The following is a 21,419-nucleotide window of genomic DNA, read 5'->3' on the forward strand; positions in this document are numbered from 1 at the left end:
AACATTCTTTTAGAGTCAGCAAGCAGGATCCAAAGTTCAGGGTTCTAGAGGGTGGCAATAAAAATTTTGATTGTTCAAATAAAACCCCCTGGCAACAGCAGATTACATGTGCCAATGATTCTTTAAAATACGAATAAAAATGTCAGTTCATTCGTTGGCACGTATTTTTCCATTGATGCCTGATCTCGCTCACATCAAATATACCAAATCTAATTCTCGCCAATTCACATTTCATTCTAATTCCTAAAGCTGCCTCTAGACAGGGTTGCATTTCATTTTGGCCATGAGGGTTCAGTAAGGAGACTATGGGGCAAATTTCCAAAAGAAGTGCTGGAGTTCGGCGTTAGCCTTGTTGGCTTAACCCCACGCTCTGCCACTTCTGAAACGCAGGCCCCTGCGTTTCTCACTCGGCTGGCGCTACATTTAGCAGCCTAACACCAATGCAGGCACCAATAGTGCAAGGGTGTCTGCGTTGAGGGGAAGCGTTGTTTATGTTAGGAATGTGTCCCTTCAGGCACATAAACATTCTGAAATGGCGTTTTATACCTTCTATGTGTGTGGCTTTGTGCAGCATACATAGAAGTTGCAAATCGTCATTTAAAAAAAATTATTGTTTATGTGCAGGAAGAGACACCTTCCTGCACATAAATAATGCAGCTTTGTGTTTCCATGTGTGCCTCACAGTGCAGCACACATGGAAACAGTAAAAACGAGGAGAAATAAAGCATTTCTCCTCATTTCACCAGGGTAAGAACAGGTTTTCCCTGGTCTTAGGTTTGGCGCTGCCCCATATTTACACCACCCTTGGGAATTTTGGGCAGTTTCAAAATCAATGGGTGTTGCTGTGGAACGTCCACCACACACCCATTGCCCGCCGCTTTCACACAAAGCATAGCGTGAAAGGGTGCCTTATTTACAGGGCAGCTTTAAGCCACGTTAAGTGGCTTAACGCTGCCTTGTAAATACGTTGAATCCCATATCGCCACAGGAACATCACTAAAAGTAACATTCCTGTGGCGAGAGGTACTTGTAAATATGCCCCTATGTGCTTTCTTGCAGCCCTCGAGGATTGTTCCATCACAAAAGAACATTGGTACTGTTGCTTTCTCACTAATTTATTAAAAAGACGTTTAGTTACTCATGGGTGTAAAAGGTCTTTCTCTTCTTTCCTTACTTGAATGGACTTCGGCCCATAGAGCAGACCTAAGTGAGCTCTGGCATATCACTTCACTATTATACCAGAATTTTAAAAAATAACCCAATTGGTATGCAGTCTGATTCAACAAATTAAATTCCAAGCAAATTTGAGTTTGGATTGTAGGTGAGGGTAGAATAAAAAGTCGCCTGAACAGGTTAATATGCACTATTTCTAGCATCCAAATCAGAACTGCTGGGTAGATTACTAAACTGCATCTTAATGCTGACATGAATTTGGCCATAACCATTTCAAATAATGGCTGCAAGGATGACCCTGTTAAATTATTGGCTATTTTTAAAAGAGCACTTTTCAGATTCCTTGATTTATTTTTAATTTATTTTGTTTGATTTGTGAATGATCTGTTATTATTGACCCAAAGGCTCAAATACGTATAAGAATCCACATCCAAATTTGTTTCTTTGTATGTGTATCAACCACATCTTTTGCTTTTCCTGCTCCCAAAGTGCAGGATATTCGATTTGTCATAATTTGCTGATACATGTTTTTAGTGCAGTATGTTTCAAAGAGCTTCAGGGCATCTTGGAGACTGACTCCCATTTGGTCAAAGATCATGGTGTTATCCACATACATTAATAACTGAATTGTTTCCTCCCATTTTTAGGGGCAGGTTCTTTTATTGTACAGATTTATTGCAATATCAGTAACATAAAGGTTGAAAAGCAGTCTCTGATTATGGCCCTTAGTTGTCTTGGACACTGACTTACCATCTCCCAGTTTCACCCTAAACCACACGTCAGTGTACAATGCCTGAATGGCCTTTAATAGCTTGCTGTCTAATCCCTTCCCTTTCAACTTATGGCAAAGTAAATTCTGGTCTTTTGTGTTGAATGTTGTCCGGAGGTTGATAAAACAGGCATGGATATCTGCCACTGATGGGGTTAAGTGCTTTGTTCTTAGTGATGAATGGGTCATGATATTCTCCAAGAGCCACAATCGTCTCAGAAGCTTGTTGGGTTCCATGGGAGAGAGATAAAAACAGTAGACCAAAAAAGGTGTTGGTCACCACTCATGTAAAAGGTACAAACAAAAATTCAAAGGTTTAAAAGTAATATTTTTACCACTACATTTGTTATTTGTAGATAAGCATACATTAACACTTTCCCTAACCACTAACACTAACTTTCTCTTGCTGTCATTTAATGGGAGGAGACTCTTCTACTGACTCCAAAGCCACTCTCTGCCAAACTTTCTTCATATTCTGTCCCTTATACAACTACTTACCCTTTCCATTGCTCAAACCCTAATTAAACTCTTAAACAAAACCTAACTTTATCCCAGTTACTTTACCCCTTATTTAAATCCAAACAATAACCCTAGTTCTAGCCCTTGCCACAATGGCTTTGCCGCTCAATTTGCCCCCCCTTTGTACTTATCCTAACTAAACCCTTAATCTCAACCTAAACCTATGACATTTCTTTAGCTCATCTGGAACTCTGACCCTTACCTGTGCTATAACCAGAACCTACAAACCTTACCACACATCATCCCTGACACCATAACTCACTCTTAGCCAAACAACTGAATATAACCTAATCCAAACACTAAACTTCACCATACCTAATCCCTTACACAAACCATAATAACCCTGCATTTTTTAATACTTTCTCAACTTTTTTGTAGATAGTACTTATTTGCAGAGTAGTGTAATATTTCACTTTAAACTTTTTTAGTCTCTACTTTTGCTTACTCTACTTTTTAATTAATAGATTGTTACTGCAAACTAGATACTCACAAGATTTCTCATATGAAAGATTGGATCTGGGTTCATGTAATAAGAGCTACTAACGTTCAATGAAAATCGTCTTGGGCTACTAATGTTATTAGTGTTGTAACGGTGACCACGTCATGCAACATTACAATAGTTGCCACCCCATGCAAGATTATGGGCATGATCACCTCAGTGCATCAGTCAGTGTTATCAGCACTAATGTAAAAAGACGTTTCCTAATTTGGAATGATTCCACATGGGTAGTACATGACAGCCATAGCTGCAATGTCCCTGGCACCAGGATTATTATTTGTAAAATTGCATGATTTATCACTCAAATATCAGCTTTAGTTATATTTTGGAAATCAATTTTCCTTGCAAACATCGGAGTATGAGTACGGACAATACACACATTGTTATTGTGAAGTCACATTTTTGATTTTTTGACACATTTATTAATTCAACTGAACAGAAGTTTCTGATTTAATAGACAGCTGCACACATGAAAGTTACTGCTAGGTAGATGGAGAGCTACAAGTAGCTCCCAAGCTACTCATTGGAGAAGCCGGGATTGTAGCCTCACAAGCACAGCAGTTGGCAAGGAACGCATAGTCATATGCAACTCCAGTGGAACCACTAAATGGCATCATTGCATGTCTGGTAAAGGACTAATACCTCCCTTCTCTGTTTTTGTGTCATGCAGGAAGGAGGCAGTGGCATCATAACCCCCCCCCCCCACCCCCTCCACTCTAGCAGATGAAGTGGGGAAAGACTACCAAAGTGGATCCTGAAATAGCTTCTGTCATTTATATGCCTATTCTGACTGTATGCGGTACTAAAAGGGGTGGTAATGGATGGAGCATCTGAACCAATCAAACACTCACACCCAGTCAAAGGATCTGGGGTTAATCCATCACCGTTCTTTAGCCCACTCTGCCACCCCAGTTCAGACATGGCCATATGCAAATCAGTTTGACCCTGTGCCTCATGGGACCAGTTCAGCCCAAACTGCCAAACCACGCCTTCCCTGGACCGGAAACAAGCTTCCTAGAACCGGTTTCTGTATGTCAGACAAAACACATAGATAACACAAAGGGCTGATTATGAGCACCCATATTTTACCTAGACATTGTGTCCAGAATTACCATTTCCAGTTGGGGTATTTCTGAATATACTTCCCCTTATTATGAGCCTTGTTCCCGGATTTTTGAACAACCATGCTGTCCAAATCTGCATTGATATTCTCTGATTCTGTGGACAGTTCGGCTCCCATTTAGGACTTACTCCAAGTGGAGGGGAGAGGGGCAATGCAGCACACGGGGTAGGGGACTCTGAGAGTCATGGGTACGACTCACTGGGAATGGGCAAATGGGTCCTCTCTCCATTGCTCTGGCCCTTGTGGATAACTAATCCTGGGTCACTTTGTGGCATATGTATTACATCACTCCACTTTGCCAGTCCATGGAACTGTTCCGCACTGCAGTGTAATGTGTCATGTGTTCAGGGCACCTTGCATGTGTGACAAATTGCATGTCTATAGTACTAACAGCTTTGCCAGGCATTGGCTTTTGGTGCTTGTCTTGTCTTTGCCTGTTTTCATATTATATGCTTAGGCACTGTAAAGCTCTTGGTGTTTGCTGCTCCCGCAGAGCCTTCTCAACTATGCTGTGTTGCTTGTGCATTGGCCCAGGGCGAGCCTCGCATCTTCTTATCTTGGCAACCATCTTGAACCATCTCTGCTATATGAACCGTGCCCATGCCACACATTGGTGCTTTGCAGGAAACTGAGTGAAAATAGGCCATAAGAACAATCAGAGGCCTGGTCAGATAAGTAACTTCATTCTAGGCTGCCAACACAAGTTACACTATCACATTAGAAATTTATATGTGATATATATTTAGGCAATGTCGCTTTTTTAAGTATGTTATCCGCAGAAAGTACTTGATTGCAGGTGTTATTTAATGCTTCATAGGTTAAAGGCGGTGGACTCTATAGGTAACATGGTGTACACCAAGGGACATTTAACATTTCTGGAATTTATGGTTGTGTACATAATAGAGACTCGCCTGAGTGTGCATGTTATAGACTAACATGAAAGAACATACTAAGAAGCATACTAACCAGTACAAGTTATGAATGCATTAGTGAGACAATACTAAAAGTAAATGTATTCATTTTTGGGAGGCACAATGACAAGAAATATCGTTTGCAAAGATTGAGAATCCACAGATGTGTATAAGGGATAGCACAACACACATAATTTATGATGTATTGGTACTTTTGTGTTCTTTATTGCTAGCATCTGTTCTTGGTCATCTTTATGGCAAGTTTCAAAAGCCCTCGGACGCTGCTGGTTACCTGGGGGGAGACCTGTTGACGCTGCTGTGTCTGCTCCTGTTCCCTGGCGGCCGGGCTTGGCTCTGCCCCTTTTTTCACTGGAATGGCCGGCCGGGCTTTGCTCCGCCGGTCCAGTGAGTGAGTGACTACAGCCCCCAGGATCCTTTGGGGCAAACGCCCACGCAATCACCAGGCGCGCCAGGAGGTGCATAAAGCCGCGTCAGGGGCCGAGTCCTGTGGTGCCCTCGGACGCTGCTGGTTATCTGGGGGGAGACCTGTTGACGCTGCTGTGTCTGCTCCTATTCCCTCGCGGCCGGGCTTGGCTCCGCCCCTTTTTTCACCGGAACGGCCGGCCGGGCTTTGCTCCGCCGGTCCAGTGAGTGAGTGACTACAGCCCCCAGGATCCTTTGGGTCAAACGCCCACGCAATCACCAGGCGCGCCAGGAGGCGCATAAAGCCGCGTCAGGTCCCTCGTCCCGCGGGGACGCGCCCGGGACGCGCCGGGCGAAGCCCGGGCAAAGGGCGGGCCCTCTTAGGCCCTCAGAGGCCAGTGGAGGCCGGGCTGGGCCACAGACCTTGATTTATTTTTTATTCAGGAGCTTGTATTTCCAAGTGAGACATTATTTCCTTCTTTTATTTTTATTTCATTGTTCAAGGGAAAAAGTGCTTTTTGGGGTGTATAATCCATTTCATTGATGATGTCCAAAGCAAAGCAAGTTAGGACCACATCTGGGTTAGGCACTATGGATAACTACCTGGTTAAAAAGGTTACAGGTTAGTGGAGTGGTGTGGCTCACTGGTTAGAGGCGGCAGACCCGTAAGCAGAGAACGGCCTGGGACCAGGGTTCAATTCCCAACGCAGCAGGGTCGTGGACCAGGGTCAAAACGGACTCGATAATTCTCGCCTCGGTGCCTACACTAACCAGGGAACACACTCGGCAACTCTGGGCATTAAGCTTGCCTCATCTCTACAACGGCCCCCCCAGACGCCGGGGATGCCTGGTTTCACCTTCGAGATACCCAGAAAGGGACCATCTCACAGGGAAAAACCAGGACGGGTTCCCCAGCGGTCTTCAGCGCCAGGATACTCCATGGAGTCGCAGTGCGCTTTACAAGTACACCCACATTTACATTTACACAGATTAATAGCGAGCGCAGGGCCTCATTAGGTCGTGGAAGTGATCGGGTGGCAGACGATGATATACCGTTACTAGCTACTGACCTAGTTGTAGTTGATGTACCAGAAGTGGGCAATAGGTCTGTCATAGCGGTTGAAGCGCAGGTTCATGCTGACTTTCAAGATAATATTTCTCACATATCTACTGATGCATTAGATCAGCCTTTGGTTTCCCCTCCCCCTAGACCAGTGAGAACATGTAAAAAACCACCGACTAAACGCGGGGGGAAGCATGGGAAGAAAAGAGTAGAAATAGAGAAACCGGTGCCAATTAGCCATGCTAGTGTACAGGATTCATATGAAGGTAATAATGTAGCTTGCCTAAACACTAATCTGGAGCAATTTGCCTTACTGATTAGTACACTCGAAGTAAAATTAGAGGCAAAGATTGTAGAGTTAATGAAACCTTTGATAGCTAAGTTGGATAGTGTGGCCATAGAAGTTAACAGACTAGGTGCATTGATAACAACACACCTGTCATCTACCTCAGCTGCAAAACCTAAGGCTGTGGAGAAGGGTCATAGTAGAGATGACCAAGGTACTTGTAGAATTTCTGGTCAGCAGGAGAACAATCAGAACATTGTTGTAATTGAATCCGCACCACTTAGTTCCACATCTATAACCGGTAAGGAAAAACAGGCTATATCAATTCCTGAGGGCAATCCGGTTACTAGACAAGTAAAGAAAAGCCGCTATATCAATCTTCCCCCTGATTGCGCACCTTATGTGGTTGTTCTAACAAATGTGTCGCCCGTTGATTTTCACTCTGTTCAGCCATTTGAGGAATCTCATGCCTCATTAAAAAATAAAACGGTTTCATGGCTGAACAGTAAATGTAGTTTTCCAATTGCATACTCTGACCAAATCTTGTCAACGCGAAGAGTGAACTGGATTGGCCCGTCCTTAAAAACATCTAGTGGGGATTGTATAGTAGTCAACTTTAAACATCCCCAACACGTGGCTACAGTTCTGTTAAGAGCAGCCTCTTTAATTCAGAATGCAAATAGTGTGTGTGTACGTCCCCTTGGTTACTTTTATACCCACCTTATTCAATCCCCTCCTCATCATGGGAAAATTGGTCCATTTATCCCTACTCAGCCTCCGGTTTCTGAAACTGTATATCGGTACAATGTTGATAATCTTGGTATGAATGGGTTCAATGTTGTAACGCAGAATAGATTTGAATCACTCTCAGGCTTGGAGGCGTGCGACTGACATAAGGAACCTGATGGACAGGTAACAGAGATTTTGAACGAAATGGGACACGAGGAAAGCACACGGATAAAACTGAATGGGAACAATGTAATTTCATGGAACATTTCTGGTTTGGGTGCTAAAATGGAGGATTGTAACTGGATTAGGTATATTAAGCAGTTTCAGGTTATCTGTTTGCAGGAGACCTGGTCAGTCGAATGTAATTATTTTCTGGAAGGTTATAAAGCATTTTATGTACCTGCAACAGCCACAACTAGGGGAAGACCAAAGGGGGGAATGGTGACGTTCATCTCTGTTGCATTATCGTGTAAAACTCGTAGAGCCTTAACTAGTAACTCTGGCATCATTTGTCTAATTTTAACGGGAGAAAACTGTACGCTTGGAATGGTCAATTTTTATAACGCTGTTAATTCATGCTCAGTTATCAGTCAGCTATCAGTACTGAATGTTTTTATTAGAAATTCAATGAGGGATTGTATCCATAATCTCATGATAATGGGAGATTTCAATGTTCACCCTTGTGGGGATCTTCTTTTGAAATATATCTCGGATTTGCATTGTCCGCGCTTAGAGGTATTGCATCTGGAACATACGACAGAGGAGGAACTTTTTAATGATCTACTTAACGATTTAGATCTTACATTTACCATGGGACTGATGGACCCTAAAAAATGTTTTGAGATCCCAATCTTTAACACCTTAGCTGCTTTGGAACGTCCAGCTCCAGTGCTGAACGTTCCATTGCGCAGGTGCAGCTGAAACGTCCAACGGCCGACGGCAGCACTCCCGAGGTAGTGGTGCCGTCGGCCGTTGGTATAGGCGCAGCACTTAAGAGGTTAAGGGCCATGGAAGGGGAACTTTTATTGATTATGTATTAATAACCTCGCCAATGCAATCGTTTGTGGATTCCTTTGTTATTGAACATAGTGAATTCAGTGATCAAATCCACTCACTATTCACCTAAGGGGTCCCTGGATAGCTAATGTAGATACAAGTCCCATTTCCGGTAGGCTAAGTAAAACTGAGGGGAACGGTTGTCTCAAATGGTCTAAAATTACCCCAGATCTGTTGTACAGATGAAATTCTGGTTTGCATACAAGAAGGTCCACAACCGAGGAAGGGTCTTGAAGCCTACCAAAGTTTGTCGGTTAAGGTGACAAAGTTATTGTCGGTCCCAGCAAAGAAGCTAGAATCTGTGGGACCCAAGTTGTTTAATCATGATTGCTCTAAAGCAGCCAGAAATTTACGGTTGGCACTAGCAGCTAAACTGAGAATAAAGGAAACAGTTCAATTGTGCCGTAAGCATTATAAATCTATCATTACTAAACACAAGGAATACCTCAGAGAGGAGGCTTGACCCTTCCACTTTGCAGTGTAGTTCTAGATTCTGGGCGGTAATGAAGAAACCTTTCCTGGTCCAGGTACCGGGGGATGGCCTGTAATGCTATATTCCAAAGGAGGAATGGGAATCACACTTCAAGCAATTGTACTGTAGCCCGGTGGAGGATAGGACCATCTCTGCCCCGAGTGACAATGGCAAGATGATTAGCTTCTCTAGGGGGCAGGTTATGGAGGGCATTGAGGGTCTAACAGCTGGGAAAGCTCCTGGTCCTGATGGGATTCCTGCGGATTTATTTAAATCTGATCCAAGTTTTTGGGCACCTATTTTAGAGTCTGTCTTTAATGCAGCAGTAAAATATGGATGCCCACAATCCTGGGGGTCTCCACGATCGTCCCAGTCTTTAAGAAAGGGAAAAAAAGCAGCCCAAAATGTTATAGGCCTATTTCATTAATAGATTCCATGGTCAAAATTATAGGTAGAAGCTTACTGCAGAGACTTTCTGATTGGACGTTGGAAAATAACATTATGTCCATTGTACAGTATGGGTTTTGCAGTGGCCGTTCAACTGTGACGCAGTGTCTTAACCTTTTTTTTAATACTTAGTAAGTACACTGTGGATCACAGGGGCACCATTCACCTCGCCTTCATGGACTTGTCCTCAGCCTTCGATTGTGTAAACAGGGGAAGGCTCTGGCAGTCCATGAGGGTGAAGGGCGTAGACAGTGGAATTGTCACTTTCCTGGCTGACTTACATAGTAATACTAGAGCTAATGTGAGATACTCTCAAGATCTGAGCACAACAGAAAATTCTGACAACAGAAAGGGTATTCGTCAAGGTTGTATCTTGGCCCCCTTTCTTTTTAATTTTTATATTAATGACCTTGATAGTGTGTTGCAGAATGTACAGTCCGACTGCCCTAGAGTTGGTAGGCGGGGGATTCCTGTACTTTTATATGCAGATGATGCAGTTTTAATTTCTAGAACTGAGAGGGGCCTTCAAGCTTTACTAAAGGCTTTTAAACTGTTCATGACGGATAGAGACCTTATGGTCAATAATTCAAAATCATTTGTCATGCATGTTGGCCAACAACCAAGAAGGAACTTTTCATTTAAACTTGATGATGTAGTGATTCCTATAACAAAAACATTTTCGTATCTTGCGGTCCTTTTTGACTCCAAGCTTAACTGGGGTCTTCATCTGGCAAAAAAGAAAGGGGAACTGGTCAGGGTTAATGCCTCCATCTTTAATTTCACATATAAATTGGGTAAAAAACTGATTAGTGCCATGCTGAAGCTTTATAACGCAAAATCGGTAGCAACTGCTATTTATGGCAGTGAAATTTGGGGGTACACTGATGGTGAGCAGCTGCAGATTGCTGAAAACTATTTTTTGAAGCGCATTTTGTGTGTTCCTGCAGGCACACCTAACCTTTCGGTACATGAAGAGTTAGGGATGGAATATCGAGGTGACATTTTTTCCTTACGCCCATTAACCTGTTGGCTTAAACTGTGGTTAAAACAGGATATACCATTGACTCACCTGATTATGAGCGACTACATGACCCAGCACAAGGCAATGGCTCCCCCTTGGATAAAATATGTGAAATCTTGTTTTGTCAGGCTAGGTCGCTTGGAACTGTTTGAACACCCTAGTAAGATTGTAAAGGGTGACCTGGAGGTAATTAAACAGGACTTCCTTTTGGATAGGAAGACCCAGCGGGAAGATGTTGAACTCCAGAAACAAAGTGTGAGAAAATGTGTCATGTTGGAAACATGTGATACTGCAAAGCCATACCTGTTGGGCTCACTGACCTCCCACGAAAAGTTCCTGTTAACAAGGGTCAGGTTAAATCTTTTTCATCACCTGCTGATTAGACCTAAAAATGATATTTTTAACAAACTGGCAGCACCCTGTGGGTGCGACGGAGAGTCTCCACAGGATATGTTGCATTGTATATTTGTATGTAGATTTTATGAATACCCACGCAGGCGCTATCTGGTCACTCTTTTAAAAAAACTTAATTTTACTCAGATCAGGCCGGCCTTAATGTACTTACAACTTTTGCACAACAACAGTATTCTCCATATTACTGAATTTTTAAAATTGACTGTTAGGCTAAGAAACTGTCTGGACATGTAATGGCTCTTTGAGTTGAATGCACTAGTCACTTTTCTCCCGTTGTAAAGCTGTTATTGCACTTTTTCACTCTGGCCCTCTATCTGATATATGTTTACAATGAATGTGTTTCTAATTGTTTTTAAATGTATATGTATTTGTACTTTTATGGTTTGTTTAAAACCGAATAAAGTTTCTGAATTGAAAAAAAAAAATTGAATTGACAAACAGTGCCAAAATAGCTAAGAAATTACTGCACACAAGTAAGCAATAAGGAGTATATAATCAAATAGGCTAAATGGAATTGAAGAGTGGACAGGACTATAGGTCTCTTGTTCTCCATAGGTGCTTAGCACTCAATAATTTCTTTTGTTTTTTTAAACATTTTTACTTTAACTTATTGTTGTTCCCAATCCCCTTCCCCTGGGGTTATCAGACTCGCCCCTGAATTTTTTAAACAGCAGTTCTGGTTCATTTACTATGGGGGATTGAAACGACATGCTGCCTTCTTGATTCGACAAAGTGAAGAACCGCTCTGGAGGACCTGACAGTGTGATGGATCTAGAGGATATCCTTAGTCATGCCAAGCTGTCTTATGTGTTTTTAGAAAGGTAATGGGCGCCAGGCTGTGCTCGAGTGAGAACCTTTCTGGGGTCTCAAGGCAACCTGAGGTTACTGAGCTTAAACTTGGCCAATGACAGCTTTTCCTACTCGTGTCCTGGGGCTTATCATACTGTCGACCTCAAAACCGATCCCTAACTACACTTCTTTATCACTTGACTCTCAAAGTAGCTAGGCAGAGCAGCTCAAGGCTTACTCAGAAAGGTAGTCTGGGCTAGAGACTCAGAACTCAATCAGCAAATAACAAATCATTGTGTAATATTGCGTTTATTTAAAAGAACACCAATTTTAACCATAACACACTGCTAACTACTATAAATAAAATGTCAAGGGCAACAATTATGTTACATTTATGCTAGAGGAGCAATTACTGTACTGGACAACCACCCGCTGTTGACGTCTGTTGGTCTCATACTCCCATAGTGAGGTATTGTATTGATATATTCTACGTGGAATAGGACAAATTTCCCCTGAAGAATTTGTGGGATGCAATCTCCTGACACTTGGAATGATTATCTAAGCATTGTAATAGCCTCAGTGTCTGTTGCAAACCAGCAATGTTGCAATTATGCACTGGACCTTGGTTACGGGTGGGGCTGTTCTCTCCAAGCTTGAATGTAAAGCGCTGCAGTGAACCAGTCAGTAGTAGAGACATAGCATCAAATTGGTTTGTGATCCATGAAATAAAAATTGCAGAATGTGGTTGACAGTTTTTCAGCACAAAGTTGTCCAAGGCACTGTATGGAATGGTCTGTCCTTTGTAGTCCCCGGGGTCCTCACTGACTTTCTTCTGTATTTCTCTGAGGCCAGTCAAAGAAAATGCTTCAAGTGGTGACACAGATCCACAGATTTAGAGAGCAAGTGGCTTCCTTATAGTGCACATTGCAGAGGAATCCAGGGTCACAAGGCCTTATCACATGACATGGTGATTCAAATCCTTCTTTGGGCTGCAGTGGGCTAACTTCAATTTTTCCTGCACAGATCCTTACAACCCTCCTCGTTTTGGAAACCTTTGCTCCTTTTACTCCTCTTTAGCAGTCAGTGGGCTGTTTCCCTCAAAGTAGGTAAATGAAGGGGACATGGCCATGCCAGCATCTAAGATGGCCACTTAGCTGTGAAGCTCAGTTGGCTGATACTTCCCAAAATGAAGATTTTGGCCTGCAAACCTAATCTGAGGCCACCGGGAGCATGATGTTTGCTGTCCTATCATAATCGTACCAGGGGGGACGATTTTGAACATTGGGGCCTGAGTCTCGGTGGCCCTGCGATCACATGGACAATGGCTGAGCCTATGTGTAAGGGCTACCGAGCCCTCCCTGGGCAGCCTGTGCCCCCGTACTCATTGGGCCCTCTCTGCTTCAGGCACAGACTTCCTTCTGCCAGCCTAGGCCATTGGCGGCAGCTACGTAACCCTTGCAGCACTGTGGCTCATCTGTTGCAGCCCTGGAGGCCACGCCGTATTATCGACGGCCGAGTTGGGCTGTGGTGAATCTTCTCCGGCTTAATTTCCAGCATGCACACCTCACCACAGTGCATCAACCCCAGCTGTTGTGCCCTGTAGTGGCAGGCCTTCCATATCGACCTTCTGTGAGTGGTTCACTTCCTGCGCATTGCCGGAGGAGCGGCGAAGAGACTGCCTTTCATCTGACATCTGGCCCTGTGACAACCCGGGCCATGTGTGGGGCACATATTCCTGTGCTGTGCTTTACGACCTGCTGGCTCATGATGTACTGATGATCCTGGGATGAGAGGTCTGTACAGCCGGTTCTTTTGCTGGGCCTGCCCATGGCTGCCTAACATGGGTAGCTCAATCGGGCCATGGTGCGTCTACCCCCGGGCCTTGTTGCGGCCATGGACACCTCACCCCAGTGCGCCTTTCCAGTTGATGCGCCATGCAGTGGACTGGCCTTCCATCTTGATTCCTAAGGCCCCCATGAGCCGTGCTGTTCCCATGCGCGACTGTAGGAGCAGTGCGGTGGCTGCCTTTCATCGGGCACCTGGCTCTTTTACGCCCAAGCCCCACAGGAGGCACCTGATCCTGTGCTGTGTGCTGCGGCTTGCTAGCCCATGTTGGAATGATGACCTGGGGGTGAGTGGCCTGTAAAGCCATTCCTTTTGTTGGGCCCGCCCTTTGCCGCCTACCTGCCCGACGTGTCCCTCTGGGGGTGAGCATGTTCCAATGAACTGAGAGTCACATCAGCTCCCCCCCCCCCACTTGTTTGCCCACAAGGGGTGACCCACTGCCTGTACTCCCATTTGTGTGGGACTCACCCCCCCTCCTGGTTCTGTTTCAGGGGCCCCCCTCTGGAACCCTGTCTTCTTCACCGCGCTGCTGGGAACCTGCCTCTGAGAGCCTAAACCCCGACGCCTGGAGCTACACCTGGTGTCCCTCGCACTCGGAAGCATTTGCTGGGCATGGGTAGGCTTGATCTGCGTGGGGGGAGGGAGTTCTTTAAAGATTGCTTTCTGTTTGTATGTTTGGTTGGTTGGATGGACCCAATCTCTAGTCTATGCGCCAACACATTTCCATTTACTGCTATGTGCGACTAGGACAAGTAAAAATGAGGCCCAGTTTTTGAATTATCTTTCCTATTCTGGAACATTAGGGGCATTAATAAGCCGCGTAAAGGCAAGCATGTACTTCAATGCCTCACACGACACGGCACCAAGGTAGCTATTTTGGAGGAGAGGCATCTCCCCCCTGGGGACTCTCACATCTATGCTGCCTCCTGGGGTCTGTAGGAAGGTGGATACCTGACTATGGTTACCCCAGATTTTTCTGCCTAGTGTTTAGCTGGTTTTCAACTTAGTTGGCCTGGGAGTCTGCTATCAGGGCCCCAGGCTATCTGCTCTTTCTTTAACATGGACTCCATGTACCCTAGGTACATCTCCAATTGGATACTGGGTCACCTTATGAGCCCCTGTACAGTGTACTATAGGTACCCAGGGCATAGGTGCATCCAAGGCCTAACAGGGGCTGCAGCATGTATTATGCCACCCCTGGCTAGCCACCCAAATTGACACAACTGGCTGATCACTCAGCTGGGGCAAGGTTGTGTAATCACCCCTTGCTTAGATATAGTATACCTATATCTAACCCTATATATAGACACATATGCACATATAAGTCACTCCTATGGCAGGCCTTAACAATCCTGGAGGCAGAGTGCTTGGTTTTATGTAAGATGGTGCTCTAGCATGAGCTGAGCCTGTCTTCAGCTTTCGGGACCATGTCCTTATAGCGGTTCTAGGATATTGCCATACCATATACTCTTAAGTGCATTATGAACCTCGCGGTTCAATGCTATCTTTGGTTTGGCTTTATCAAAACATGTCGTGTAAGGTATCATATGCTTTGGAATACTACCCCCTCGCCAGTCCTGGCAACCGGGGTAGCATTCCACCCTTCTAGAGGGAGAAGACATGTTACTTTACTTAAACGTGGTTAAATCCAACCAGAGCCTCAGCATCACAAAATGGATGCTGCTGCCACAGACACAAGTCTGGCCTCCTGCTGCTGACCGAAACTCCGGCAGGGGAGGCCTGGACAAAAGGTTTCCTGTCACAGGGAGGTGCTAGCACCACCCAGACAGGAGATAGTGGATTGGGGCAGGGAGGGCTGAATAAAACTAGACACTGCCTGGGGCACACAAGGTGTCCCATGCATAGCCCAGTTCAAACCGGTGCTGGGGCACTCCAGCCCTAGCTCTGGCGTGAAACTGGACAAAGGGAAAGGGGTGTAACCACCCCCTTCCTGGATCCCACCCATAGGAGGGACCTAGCAGGTGATCCAGCCCCTTGATTTGGAATAAAGGTAGGAGCTGTGCCCTTAGACTTTAGATCATCCTGACTGAAACTTTGATATGAAACTTTGGACCCTTCGACATCCTACTCGACATAGAACACTGAAGAATCTACCTTGTGGTCAAGGAGTGACCACCCTGCACAAGCAGGCACCATCAGTGCTCAAAGGTTTTCTTTGTTGTTGCTCCCGCCAGAGCTCGAATGACAGAGACCAACAAGACCTGGACTCCCAGACATCCAACAGCCCGATCCACAGACCCAGGAAAGCTGAGACCCTTGGAGGTGACGTGAGACATGGGACCAGCCATCTTGGAAAGCCAGCAAAGTGCTTCCTGTGAAGCTCCCGAGGTACCCTCGAAGCTGTGCATTAGTGATTGAGAAGCCCCAGCCCCGAGCAGCTCGTGCATCGAAGATCATCTCTCCACACTCACCGAGTGCTGCGTGGGGCCCTTTTGCATTTTCCTGCTTGATGCGTCTGTCCGGTCACTTGCCCATTGGCTAGTGGCCTCTGTGACAACGAACCTACAAATTTTCACTGCTGGTCTGGTTGCTCTAGATTGGCCCTTGCTCCCCAGAAAAGGAGTAGCCCCTCAGACCTTGTTGATCTGATCCAGAAGCCATCTCCGATTCATGTGTGGGTTACGTTTGCCAAGGCCTGTTGACTCCGTTTCGAGAACCGACACCGCCGACAGCAAGAGCCTTTGTGGGACAGCCTGTGTCCACTTCCTGGTTGTCATCGATACTTCCTGGTCCACGTGGCAGTGGAGACAAACTTCACGACAGCACCTGATCGCAACCCAACATCGCCTGGTTCCTTCCTGGTTCCATCCTGGTCACTGGCTAGTGACCCAGACTCTGTCCCCTCTGCTTTCAGGTACTCTACATCTTTGATCCACCCTTGGATCCAACCGGACTCATCTCTCCTGGTCGCCTGCGGCATCTTTTCACCAAGGCTCCATAGAACTCCACGACGAAATCCGACGCACTTTGACACCTATGCACCCGCTTCCTGTGGGTGAGGTAATGAGGGTACTCCGGTGCTCCTGTAGAGATTTACATCTCTAGTGTCCTAGTTCTAAGTGGTTAAGTTCTAGTCCAGTCGGAAGACTTCCAAATCTGCAACTTTCTAACTTTTACGCACCATTGACTTCTATTGGTGCACGCGTGTGCCTATAGACACTGCACCCGCATCCTGTGGGCCTCCCCCGACCTAACTTCTGTTAGTCCAGTGTAGCCCCAGCGATTCTCAAGGCCCTAGGCCTTACCATTGTTCGTGACGTGGTTCTTATACCACTATTTTAGTATATGGTTTGAGTGGCCAACAGGGCCTATCCATATTTGTGCAACTTTTGTATGTTATATGAAGTTCTTTGTTTAACGCTTGTGGTTCTGCCCTCATAAAGGGTACAGAGGATTATTCTAGTAATAAATACATATATTTTATAATATATAACTTATGTGGTGTCCTTTCATTTGGTATTAAAAGGATTGCGTATAGTAAAACAGCTGGCTTCACATGCCCTCTTGAGTTTAGCCTAAGACTGCTTTTGTCCATTCTACCAAAAGGGTAGCTGGTCTATAAGGTTGACTTACAACCAATCACCATAGGGGTCTTTTGGACTGGTGCAAGGTGCTCACTTGAATAGTGAACATCATATACCAGGCCAACTTCTCACATTGGTGTGCAGAGGTTGGGATTTGAGCTTGCTGTTGTTTTACCGATTGTAATCTTTGACAATATAATTTGAAAGATCACATCAAGTACCATAGGTACATATAAACAAAGCTTAAATACTTAGTTTCTTCTGAACTTAGTGGTTGTAGACCAAAGGGCTTAGCACACCCTGACTACAACTCCTAGAGAGGTTCTAGTTGGTAAACATTTAGTGTAGGTAGGTGCACACACCCACACCTCACTAGTCATGGCTGGCACAGGTGAACCACTCAGTTCTCTACCTGTGGAAAGTGACCCTCCCAGGGCACCCTCCAGCTATGAAAAACTCAGCTTCAGAGAATTGAGTGCCTTGTGCACCTCAAGAAGGCTGAAAAAGGGTCACAACCCTACCATCCCAATCCTGATGATTTATTTATCATCTATCGAGGTACCGAGGAGTCTGCTAGGGCATATGTTGATGTACTCAACAAGAATGATCTGAATCTCAGATTTACGGGCGAAATCAGCACAGTGACAGTTAACTTTTTGGACCTTAGCGTGTTCATTGCTGAAGGAAAAATCTGTACTGCATTACACAGAAAACCGACTGCAGGAAACTCTGTGCTTCACGCCAGTAGTTGCCACCCAGGGAAAACAGTATCAAGTATACCATATGGCAAACTCCTAAGAATTAAAAGGAATTGTACACGACAGTGTGATTATGAAACAGCGGCCAGGTAGAGTATAAAAAGGTTTGAAGCTAGAGGCTATAGTGAATTGGTACTTACTGAGGCGAAATTGAAAGCTGACAGGAAACCAAGATCAGAACTAGTATCTAAAGTCAGCCCAGTGATTTCCCAGAAGAAAAAGACGGATAAGAACAGCATGAGATTGATCGTTGAGTATTCTAGCGATGCTCAAGAAATCAGGCAGAAGTGCGTTAAGAACTGGCACATACTTAGATCCGATCCTATTATTGGAAAAGATCTACCGAAGTCTCCCCTTATCACATACAGGAGAGCAAGGTCATTGAGATCTAGTGTTCTTCAAAGTCACTGTGGGAGAGATGAGAACATTTCGCCATTTGGAAAATTGGCGGGATTTTACCCATGCCTTAAGTGCAAAGCCTGTAGAAACAGCAGAAAGGTGTCTAGTTACCTAGTACCAGAGATGAAGGAACCTAAGAAGATCAAATGTTTAATGAATTGTAACACAAGCCACACTGTGTACTGTCTTGTATGTCCGTGGGGCTTGCGTTACATTGGGAGCAGCCCACATCCAACTAAGATCAGGATTTTGGAACATCTCAGGGCCATTCAGAATAAGGACCCCACATACCCAGTGGCGAGACATTTTAAGGTGTTTCACCAAAGCAACAGAGATCTTCTCAGTTTCTACTGTATGGACCAGGTGCCTGCAGATATAAGAGGAGGGAACAGGTTACTCAAGCTACGAAGGTTGGAATCGCGACACATAATTGAGAACCAAACCAAAAGACCTGGAGATTTGAATAGCGGAGAGGAGTTAGCTGTCCATTTATGAATCTCCCTTTAATTGAGTGTACTAATGTGCGTAACTGACATATTCTGGGTTTAAGCCCATCCAGGGCTGAATTATTTTTTTTGTTTTGAAAATGTATATATTTTAAAGACGCTTGCATTGCTATTTGTGTTTGCCCATCCAGGGCGTAATATCAAACAGTGAACTTTAACTGGATTAACACCACTAAGTAATGGCGGTTTTCTTTGATGCAAGAAATGGGTCCTTTCTTTATGTTTATGAATGGATGTATTTAAATTCTGCCTAATGGTGGCGCCGGCCTCTAATTGACGAAAGCGGATGCCGAAACGCGTCTTATAAGTGTGTTAGCCCAATAAAGAATATTGGACTCGTCCCTGCGAGTGCTGCGTACTTTTGTACATATAGCTTTGGTCTGTAAGGGACCAGCGTGGTGTCCGTCACCCCGCCTGAGCAGCACCCGGTCGCGAGTGAGGGGGAGCTGACGGAGAACAAGCCTGCAATATATTTTATAATATATAACTTGTGTGGTGTCCTTTCATTTGGCATTAAAAGGATTGCATATGGTAAAACAGCTGGCTTCACATGCCCTCTTGAGTTCAGCCTAAGACTGCTTTTGTCCATGCTACCAATAGGATAGCTGGTCTATAAGGTTGACTTACAACCAATCACCATAGGGGTCGTTTGGACTGGTGCAAGGTGCTCGCTAGAATAGTGAACATCATATACCAGGCCAACTTCTCACAGGGTCCAAATAGATACTTCTCCAGTTATAGCGCCTACTCCTGATGGGTGAATACACTAATACACAGATCGCCTTCCTTCATCCCCAAGGCTCGCTTCACTGGCAATGGAGGGCAGTATGCTGAAGCCACCAGACTCCTGGCAGCCCATGGCGTGATACTGCTTAATGTCTACACAATACACCCGAAATGTTGTCACATCTGCCTTTTTTGTGGAAATGCTGTCTCTGCTGGGGCAGGTGTATGCCGATTACATTATACTGTGCAGCAACCTCCTTATGATACTTGCTTCCCCCTTGGATACCACTCCCTTGGCACCCAGCGGCAAGCCACACTCACTGCAACTCCTTCGTGACATTTGTGATACTTACTTAGGGATGCCTGGCGCCACGTTCACACCACCACTCTGAGTTATATATTTTACTCTGCACAACACATGGACTGTATAGACTATTGGCTACTCTGAGCACTAAACCACCCCTGGCTTAGTAATGTGTCCCACTTCCTTCGCACATTGTCTGACCACTCTCAGATTCAAACAGCATTAACAATACCCTTTGAGGTGTTGTTGAACACTGTGGCAACGCCTTGCTCAACAAGGTATTCAGTGAGAAACTCCACACATCCACTGCAGACTACTTTGAGCTTAACGTGGGAACAGTCTCTACATGGGCTAGCCTCTGAGAGGTCTTTAAGGCTGACATTCATTGGATGTGTACCTCTAAAAACACAGGGGTTTTGCGAGATATACGCAACTTGCTTGCGTGGGTCGAAAATGAGCTATGCGACATAGACAATGCCTATGCCCAACAGCACTACGGACCACAAGTGCTGCACTACATGTTCCTACTGGACAAGTTCCGGGAGTTGGCTGAAGGAGAGATGTCAAAGTTGGGGAAGCATGCTAGGGTCAGACGTTATAGGGAGGGTGATCGTCCAGATCGTACCTTAGGCTAATAGCTTCACCCACCCCGGGGCAGTGGCTACATCCCGGAGCTACTCCTTAGTGATGGATCCAGCACAACCGATAATAGTGCTATTTTGGCCAGAGCTACAGCAAACTAGAAAGGTATGGCAACTAATCTCTCAGAGATTGCAATGGCCTGTCTCTGAGGTGCTCAGGTGCAATTCCTTAGTGAGCCTATCTCCAGTGAGGAAGTGGTGCAAGCAATTGACTCCCTGGATAGGTTAAAGGTCTGTGGCCTGGACGGTCTCCTTGGTGTCTTTTTAAAACCCACATACACATCCTGGCGCCGCACCTGCTGGCGATGTATGCTCAGTACCTGAACGCTGATACTTTCCCCCATACACTCCTTGAGGTAGTTGAAAGACTGTTGGTAAAGCTTGGCAAAGACCCACTGTGTTGTATGTTCTTTCCGCCCATATCCCTACTAAATTTCTATAATTGGCTAAAATCCTCACAACCCAACTGGCGATCCTTTTGGATACAATCATTTCGTCCCTGAAATCTGCGTTTGTTTCACATCACTCCACCTCCCTAAATTTGCGCACGTTCTTCTCGGTGCTCAATAGAATCTCCCCAGAAGTCCCTGCGGCGGTGGCCTTACTGGATGCAGAGAAGCCCTTTGACTCACTAGAGTGGCCTTTCCTGTGTGCTACGCTCTGAAAACTCGGACTGCCAAGAGGGTTCATTTCCCTTATTATGCTTCTATATTCTAGGCCAGTGGCCCATATACGTGCTAATGGCTCTCTCACTGCTTCATTTGATATCACCAGAGGGACAAGGCAGGGCTACCCCCTGTCTCCATTACTCTCATTTGCCATGAACACTTTTGCCTCCCACTTGCAGGAGAAACATCCCCACTGTGGCTTCAATTAAAACCAAGCCCTCTGCTAGTGTCCCTCTATGAAGATGAAATTCTGCTCTTTGTTCATCACCCACAGAAAACTTGGACCCTATAGTTTGTGAGATTATACGATTTGGTTGTTTCTCTGACCTAAAC

The sequence above is a fragment of the Lissotriton vulgaris genome, chromosome 4_1 (assembly GCF_964263255.1).
Source record: "Lissotriton vulgaris chromosome 4_1, aLisVul1.2, whole genome shotgun sequence".
In the NCBI taxonomy this organism is placed as follows: Eukaryota; Metazoa; Chordata; class Amphibia; order Caudata; family Salamandridae; genus Lissotriton; species Lissotriton vulgaris.